Raw genomic sequence first — 8996 nt, forward strand, 5'->3', positions numbered from 1 at the left:
ATATAGATAAGCATATACATGTTATATACACATATTAACACGTTATTTTATATATAGATAAGCATATACATGTTATATACACATATTAACACATTATTTTATATATAGATAAGCATATACATTTATATTTACTGGGAACACGCAGTCCCCATAGAACACAATGTAAAGGCACTTTTGAATGCCGTTTTATTCCTAACACCCCAGATCCCCTCACTTTAACCCCTTATAACTGCTTCATGCAGTTATTTAAAACAAAAATAAAGGTGCTCATCATTTTTATTTAACAAAATGAATACTACACTTTATATTGGGGGACATTTATTTCATCAACCAGAGGTCTTACCTCTGGTTAATGAATTTAAGCGCAAAATGAAACCGCAAGCTTACGGTAGTATTAACCAGCCACTCATAATGGATGGTTATATAACGTACGCCCGTAAACAGGCGAATTTGCCCCTTTACAGGAGCACATTAAATTAGCGCTTCACTTGTAATCTAGCGATGAGTGTTTTATCTACCAAGAGCCTGGGAACTTTGGTTTCTTGTATGGTGCGTTGCAGTAAATGTGGACTACGTAGAAGTGAGCGCACAGTGTGCCTTGGTGCAAAAAAAAAAAAGTGTGGTTTGTGCAACTTTGCAGCAGGTGGTAGTAGAGGAGAGTAGCAATTACCGTGGACTTTATACTTGTGGAATGGCGGTAAGTAAGGCCAAACATGGCACTTAGAAACACTGGCGTTATAAAACTGTCCTCCTTCTATAAACCTTTACGTTTTGCATATATTACATTTTATCATTTTTAAAGTCTAAACAAACCACATAACAGAATCTCATTGTATGTTTATTATTAGGGATTTGCATTAGTTTTCGAACGAATGGACATTCGTACCGAAAAATTAAATATCCTTTTTCATTTACAAAAACTAATATCCAAATATCCAAATAAATGCACCAACAAAATTTTAATAAACGAAAAAATACTGACAAAATCTTTATGGCTTTACATTTACATTAAAGGGACACTAAACCCAATTTTTTTCTTTCATGATTCAGATAGAGCATCTTATTTAAGCAACTTTCTAATTTGCTCCTATTATCAAATTTTCTTCGTTCTCTTAGTATCTTTATTTAAAAAGCAGGAATGTAAAGCTTAGGCCCATTTTAGGTTCAGCACCCTGGATAGTGCTTGCTTATTGGTGGCTACATTTAGAAAACTAATAAGCAAGAGTAACCCAGGTTATGAACCAAAAATGGGCTGGCTCCTAAGATTTACATTCCTGCTTTTTAAATAAAGATAGCAAGAGAACTAAGAAAATTTGACATTGGGAGTAAATTAGAAAATTGCTTAAAATTTCATGCTCTCTATGAATCATAAAATAAAATTTGGGTTAAGTATCCCTTTAAAGAAAAAAAAAATGCGCTAAATTGATCTCCTTCTTGCTAGGTCCCTAACGGCGCTAACAGGAGGTTCAGCGCACTCGGCACCTGGTACCTGCACTAACTTTAGGGGCTCCTGTTAGCGCGGCCAAGGCTCTGGCAAGAAGACAACCTGGTTAGCCCGCCAGAATAAGTAATGTAGCTACACGTAAACTTTTTCACCTGTAGCTTCGAAACATTTAGATCCGTTTTAACTAAAACAAATGTAAATGTTTAACGAAAAATTAGATTTTCGTTTTGTTTCAAACTAAACGAAAACCGAATAGTGCAGGGAACTAACATTCAGGGAAACAGATTTCCTACAATATTCACAACGAAAATTTTGTCTGAAACAATTGTTTTTCTCCTGCACATATCTATTTATTTTATACTGGGTTAGCAAACAAATACCGAATATGGACACGGGTAGCGGCATTTGTCTCTTTTTAGCTCTGGATTTTTTTCTGCAACAAAAAAAGATTTGTACAAATTCAGATCTTTGTGTGTTGTTCTTACTCGTGAATAAATCCGGCACCGGAAACAGCCAAATGCACTACCCACTGCTATATTCGGCATTCGTTTAGCAAACAAATTGTTGAATACACACGTCTACTACACAATGCCGGATTTTCGTAAAAAGAGGGATAATAGGCAAGTTAAACATTTTGCTCTTACTAATTAGTAAATAACGATTGTATAATTAGCGCTGCTTTTAAAAGGAAACCATTAGGGAATTGACTGGAGATTTATTACCGAATGTGACCACTTGGTGGTGATGTAGGACCTTACATTTTGCTAAGTAACCTATTAAAATGCACTGTTCTGTGATAACAAGCAAATGCTGATCGGTTCCTATAAAAGATGCTGTGTTAAATCTCATTGTCAAGAGGCTAGCTGCCAATGTTTTATTGACAAAGGTTATATAGTGTTGTGGACTTACATTACTTTGTCAGGATTACAGTGACCAGGCATTTAAAAAAGCTAAAATATGTCAATTTAGGGTGATGCGTTGAAAAGAGATGCTAACAATGTTTTTACCTTAAATAACCTTTACATTCTGTGGTCTCAGTAAAGATGTCAGTCCCTGATAGTGCTAAAATGTACTAATGACAGGGACATGTTTATGTGCTTAGTCCCCTGCGAGGACACAGTGTACTAATGACAGGGTCATATTTATGGGCTCAGTCCCTGCTAGGATTAAAGTGTTCTAATGACAGTGACATGTTTATGTGCTCAGTATCTGCTAGGACTAAAGTGTACTAATGACAGTGACATGTTTATGTGCTCAGTCCCTGCTAGGTAAAAAGTGTACTAGTGAAAGTGACATGTTTATGGGCTCAGTCCATGCTAGGTACAAAATGTACTAATGGCAGTGACATGTTTATATGCTCAGTCCCGGCTAGGGCCATAGTATACTAATGACAGCTACATGTTTATGGGTTCAGTCCCTGCTAGGACTAAAGTGTACTAATGACAGTGATATGTTTATTTGCTCAGTTCCTGCTAGGACTAAAGTGTACTAATGACAGCTACATGTTTATGGGTTCAGTCCCTGCTAGGACTAACGTGTACTAATGACAGTGACATGTTTATAGGCTCAGTGCCTGCTAGGACTAAAGTGTACTAATGACAGTGACATGTTTATAGGCTCAGTCCCTGCTAGGACTAAAGAGCACTAATGACAGTGACATGTTTATAGGCTGAGTCCCTGCTAGGACTAAAGTGCACTAATGACAGTGACATGTTTATGTGCTCAGTCCCTGCTAGGACTAAAGTGTAGTAATGACAGTGGCATGTTTATGGGCTCAGTCCCTGCTAGCACCAAAGTGTACTAATGACAGTGACATGTTTATGTTCTCAGTCCCTGCTAGGACTAAAGTGTACTAATGAAAGTGACATGTTTATAGACTCAGTCCCTGCTAGGACTAAAGTGTACTAATGACAGTGACATGTTTATGGGTTCTTTCCCTGCTAGGACTAAAGTGTACTAATGACAGTGACATGTTTATAGGCTCAGTCCCTGCTAGGACTAAAGTGTACTAATGATAGTGACATGTTTATGGTCTCAGTCCCTGCTAGGACTAAAGTGTACTAATGACAATGACATGTTTATGGGTTCATTCCCTGCTAGGACTAAAGTGTACTAATGACAGTGACATGTTTATGGGTTCATTCCCTGCTAGGACTAAAGTGTACTAATGACAGTGACATGTTTATAGGCTCAGTCCCTGCCACAAGTATATCCTTTAATAAGGGATGAGTGTAAATCCTTATCCCTAATTGTTTATTTGAAGCATGTAATATAAAGAGCAAAAAAAGGGACACAAATTGTTTCATCCATGCTGCACTTAGTGAAATTATCTATTTGAGCTATCCAGTCTAATGGGAATCTTAACAGAGTTAAGATGTTTATATTAGGAAGAGCCAGTCTTCCCTTGACAAAAGGAAGATATAGTTTATCAAGCCTGATCCGAGGTTTATTTCCTCGACAAAGAAAGTATCTCAAGGCTTTCGTAAACTTAATAAGATGTTGTGGTTTTATTGCCAGAGGCAGCATCCTAAGGGGGTACAAGATTCTTGGGAGAATAAACATTTTAAAAGCTGCCACTCTACCTGATAGTTAGAGCTGCATATTAACCCAGTTTTTGGAGAGATGAGGAAATATTTAGACTGTACCAATCGGATGGTTTTGCCGTCAAGTAAATTCCCAAATATTTTAGAGTTTTAGTTTCCATAAAATATCTAAATTTTCTGATATTGTTTTTTTTAGCCATAAAATCTTTTGTATCCTGATACCGTACGCTTCCAATGTGTTTATAATTTCACTGACCTGTTTTTCTGGTGATGTTATACACATCATTAGATCATCTGCAAAAAGCGAGATCTTAAAACTCTCCTTGCCTATTTTAGATCCCAATAGAAATTCTCTAAATCTGATGGCTAGTGGTTCCAGAATTAAATCAAAGAGGAGAGGTGACATAGGGCAGCCTTGCCTGGTGCCTCTACCTAAGGAGAAAGAAGATGACAAATAATTATTAACCAAAATTGTAGCACTAGATCCTGAATAAACATTGAAGACCAGATTTAAAAAGTTCCCCTTCAAGCCAAATCTTGTCAAAGTTTCAAACATTAAGCTCCTATTTATATTGTATTATTACTTATCGTGCATGTATCCTTTTTTATCATATTTTGTATTCACTATAATGTGGCATTATGATTGATTTTTGTATCTATTTTGTATCTATTTTATGAGATTTTTGTATGTATTTTATGAAATCTATTGTTTAGTGATTGTGTAAACACATTGCAATCATTATTGGTTATGAGAGGGTGCTCATACACTTCTACACGCCCATGGGCGGTTCTATGAACTTTGCTTTTAAAAATAAGCCTGCGCATGCCATAACCTCCATTCAAACATCCTCTTGAGAAAGCCCGACCGGCTTCGGGAGAAATGCATTGAGGGAAACTTTGTCTTAACATCATTAGTGGTTCAATTCGCCTCTGTCCCAGAGTGGCCGTAGAGATCACAAAGACTGAACCTGTGACACGCACGGAACCTGAGAAAGGCTTTTTAGGCAATTCCGCAGGAGCTTACTGGATAATGTTTGTTGAGACATGCTTTTTTTCACCAATATCTAGTAAGTGCATATGTTATAGCGCTTGCTGTTTGTTGTAAAAAAATTTCACTTGAGTCAGAGTTTGTGCTCTTGTTTCTTATCTTGCACATATTAGCTGGGTATAACAATGAAAAAAATTTCCCCTCCTTCACTAATTTTGAGCAAATACTTGAAAAAAATCCCCTTTTGATCGCAGACTCATGTGGAAAGTCCTGGAAAAGCAACAGCTTTCCATCCTTGTATATTAATTGTTGCATCTTTCTGAAAGCTCTTAATATCTCCATTTTAGATTGAAAGTTTAAATATTTTACCACAACCAGTCTTGGCCTGTTTGATCTCTGATCCGATAACTCCAGAACTCTCCCTGTTCTGTGTGCTCTTTCTACTGCATATTTGGATCTTGTTCCTTCCAGCTTCAATAGTGAGAGTAAAGTTTCTTCAGTGAACTGTATCAGGCTTTCTACTGTAATTTCTTCGGAAAGACCTATTATCTTCAGGTTATTACGCCTGCTTCTGTCTTCCAATTCTTCCAATTTGGCCTCTAATTTAATGTTTGGTTTCAAGATCAGATCATATTTAGGGTCCAGGGCAATCTGTTTATCTTCGCAATCCGATACTTTTTTTTTATTTATTTTTTTTTATTTATTTTTTATTTGGGATATCCAAATAAACATATGACATAAACAATAAGCATCATGCCATGCAAGACATGTTTAGTTGTGTCTGTTTCATTTTACATAGTATGACATAAACATTGTACAAGACATGTCCTGCAAGGATCTCTCCCCTCACGAAATATCGCGAGGGAGAGAAAATGGTGCCCATTTTTCTTTCTTTTCTCAGTCATAACAATATTTCCAAGAAGCCGGAATCCAACAAAAGTCACTGCAAACAGTACACTCCATAGGTGCTAAAACTAACTTAACAGACGAGATAAAAACTAGAGTGGTTAATTAACCCTGTGCAGTCTGATGGCCAGCAGCCCAGCCTCACAAGACCAGTTTAATGGTTACAACTGAAATAGAAAGCAAAGAAAAAAAAAACAAAAGAAAAAAAACAAAATAGAAGAAAAAGAAGTAAACGAGTAAACAAGTAAGCAGGCATAAATTCCCATCATGTTTCTAGAGGGAGTGAAGAAGTAATAGAAGAAGGAAAAAGATAAGGAGAAGAGAAGGGGGGGAGGACTAAGGTGAAGGTAGGATCCACATGAGTGTGTACTCTTTCACACTGATTAGGATGAAAGGGGACGTATAAGTTCATCCCATGGGGCCCAGATCTCTGAGTGGAGATCCAACATTCCCTTATTGAGGAATACCGCTTTGTTGTTTTAATACCGATTTGTTTTAATATATGAAATCAGTTCAACCACTTTTGAAGGGGGGGTGTAGTTTTCTGCTTCCAGTTCCTGGCTATTATCAATTTGGTCGTCATTAAGATATATATATACAAAAATTTCTGGGCCTTGGGGAGTTTGGGAATATTAATGTGTAGAATGTATGTTTTGGGGCCAACCTCTGTTGGGAGTTTTAATTGCCCACAGAGGTTTATGACTTCTATCCATAGCTTTTTGATATGTGGGCATCTCCACCATATGTGCATGTCATCACCTATGTGGTCGCATTCTCTCCAACATTTAGCCGTGGTGGTAGGTAAGATCCTATTCAATGTTTTTGGGACCCAATGCCAACTTGTCAGTAACTTATAAAATACTTCAAAGAGTGTAACACAATGTACTACCTGTTTTGTATCGGTTATGGCTTTTGACCAGATGTCAGGTTCTCCCACTATCTGTAGATCTCTTTTCCAGGCCAGAATATTGTGTGTTTTAGGGAGGGTAGAGAGTGGTCTAATTCCCTGTTGTCCTTTGAGCCATCTAGACTCCCAAGGTGTAAGTGTTCTTGGTGCATTGTGCAAGAAGCCCCAACTGTGCAAGAGGGATCTAAAGCGAATGGCCTCAAAATTAAGCGTCCAAGGAAGGTTATGTCTCTGAACTATTTCCCCATGGGAGGGCCACTCTGAGCCTGTGTATAAGTCACTCACTTTCGTAATTTTAAATTTAGTCCACTGATTAGGATGGGAGTCTGGTAAGCCCCCTAGAAGGCCTCTAACGCTATGTATCGGCAAGGGATGTGGGGCAATGAGCGGGGAATGTCTCAGGGCATGCCAAAGTAAAAGGCAGTCCTTTATGACTGGAGTAAGATGTGGAATAGAGGAGATTTGGTGACGCGGTAGCCAAATTAAGTTCGCTAAAAATATGTTTTGAGGGAGGGACGCTTGCTCAATCTCATACCATCTAGGGTGCTCTTTAGCAGCTCCCCAACCTGATATGTGGGTCAGCATTGCCGCTTCGTAGTATTGATGTAAGTTAGGGAGACTCAGGCCTCCTCTGTCAATGGGAGCTTGGAGTATCTGTCTTGCTATTCTCGGGCGTGTACCTGCCCAGATATATGTGTTGATGGTGGACTGATGCTTGTCAAGCAGTGTTGTCAGGAGCTTTAAGGGTAAATAAATATGTAAGCTTCGGAAGAAGCATCATTTTAAAGGCAGAAATTCTGCCCATCCATGATATATCTTTATATTGGGGCAATACTAGTGTATGTTTAAAGGCTTGTAAAAGTGGGTAGTAATTAGCCGAGATTACTTGTAAAGGGTCATGTGACAGGGTAACCCCTAGATGTCTAATACCTTTCATCTTCCATTTAAATTTATATTGGCGTTGTAGAGCTCGCAGTTGAGCCTCTGGAAGAAATAGGGGGTATGCCTCTGTCTTATCTACATTAAATTTGTAATATGAGAGAGAGCCGGCAATCCGATACCTTTTGCTCCAGCTCAGTAAGCCGACTATTTTGTTTTTTTTATTTCCTCCATAATAGATGAGAGTTTAATGTTAATCTCCTCTATTTTGGGAAAAATAAGGGCAGAGACTTCAGTGGCTATGTTGTTAGCCTCATTGACTTCTTCCCCTTTATCCTCCAGCATTGACTTCCCATAGACGTTTATGTTTTTAGGATTTTTCCTTTCTCCCAATTTGAACTTGGGGGACATTTTCTGAGGTTTTCCATATTTGTCCATACGGACTTCACATAGCAAATACCTTGTATTATATACCTCCTCTCCTCCTACTTTTCCTACATTGACTTATGCTCTGTATTTATTGCCCCCCAAAGGACTATTACGGGTGAGTAACAGATGCACCGACTTAGAATACATTTTTGACTTTCTTCTATTGGCGTTATCAAACTTGCAGGGCTCTCCTAGCTCAAAGCCACCGTTCCTCCATAGATAAGCAATTGCCTATATACATTCTAACTTTTTTTTTTTTCTTCCTTTTTTCCTTTAGCAATGTGAGGTTCTGTAAGGGACTTCTTAAATTTAGAGAGTAGGTATACACAGAAAAAACAACGTCAAGGAGTCAAAGAGAACACTCTTTAGGCAGATTGTGCTCTGCAGGGCTCTCAGAGGGAACCCAATATATGTGAATTAGATGATTTATAGAAGGTAATGGCTGTAGAGAATTTATTTCCAGGAAACTCTGGTAAACATAAAAGTTCCAGCCCCCGTTCTATTGCACTGTCTAGTGCCAGCAACACCTGCTGTGGTTTGGGAAAAAGTTCACTTGCTAATTGTAGGAAGAAAAAAAAAAAAAAGGTATCCTTAGTGTTCTTAACTTGTCTTTTTCAGCCGAGCTCTACACTGTGGATGCAGTGCCTGAATATCAGCTTTATTCGACCTTAGTGCTTGTTCCTTTGATTTTTACTTTGCAAGCTCTCCTGGAGGGGGGGCAGGTCTCATCTGATGCAGTGATGAGAAACAAGAGACCCCTTTTCGGATTTTTCCTCAGGCTGGCTCCTTGTCAGCTTAGAGCCTAAACCTCCGCTCTGTGCCGTGGTGCAAAAAGGATATCCAACCCATCTCTCAGGTCGCCACTGTGCAAGCTGTGCGGTTTGATTACATATTTGGATA

This window comes from Bombina bombina, chromosome 7 (genome assembly GCF_027579735.1).
Source record: "Bombina bombina isolate aBomBom1 chromosome 7, aBomBom1.pri, whole genome shotgun sequence".
Lineage (NCBI taxonomy): Eukaryota > Metazoa > Chordata > Amphibia > Anura > Bombinatoridae > Bombina > Bombina bombina.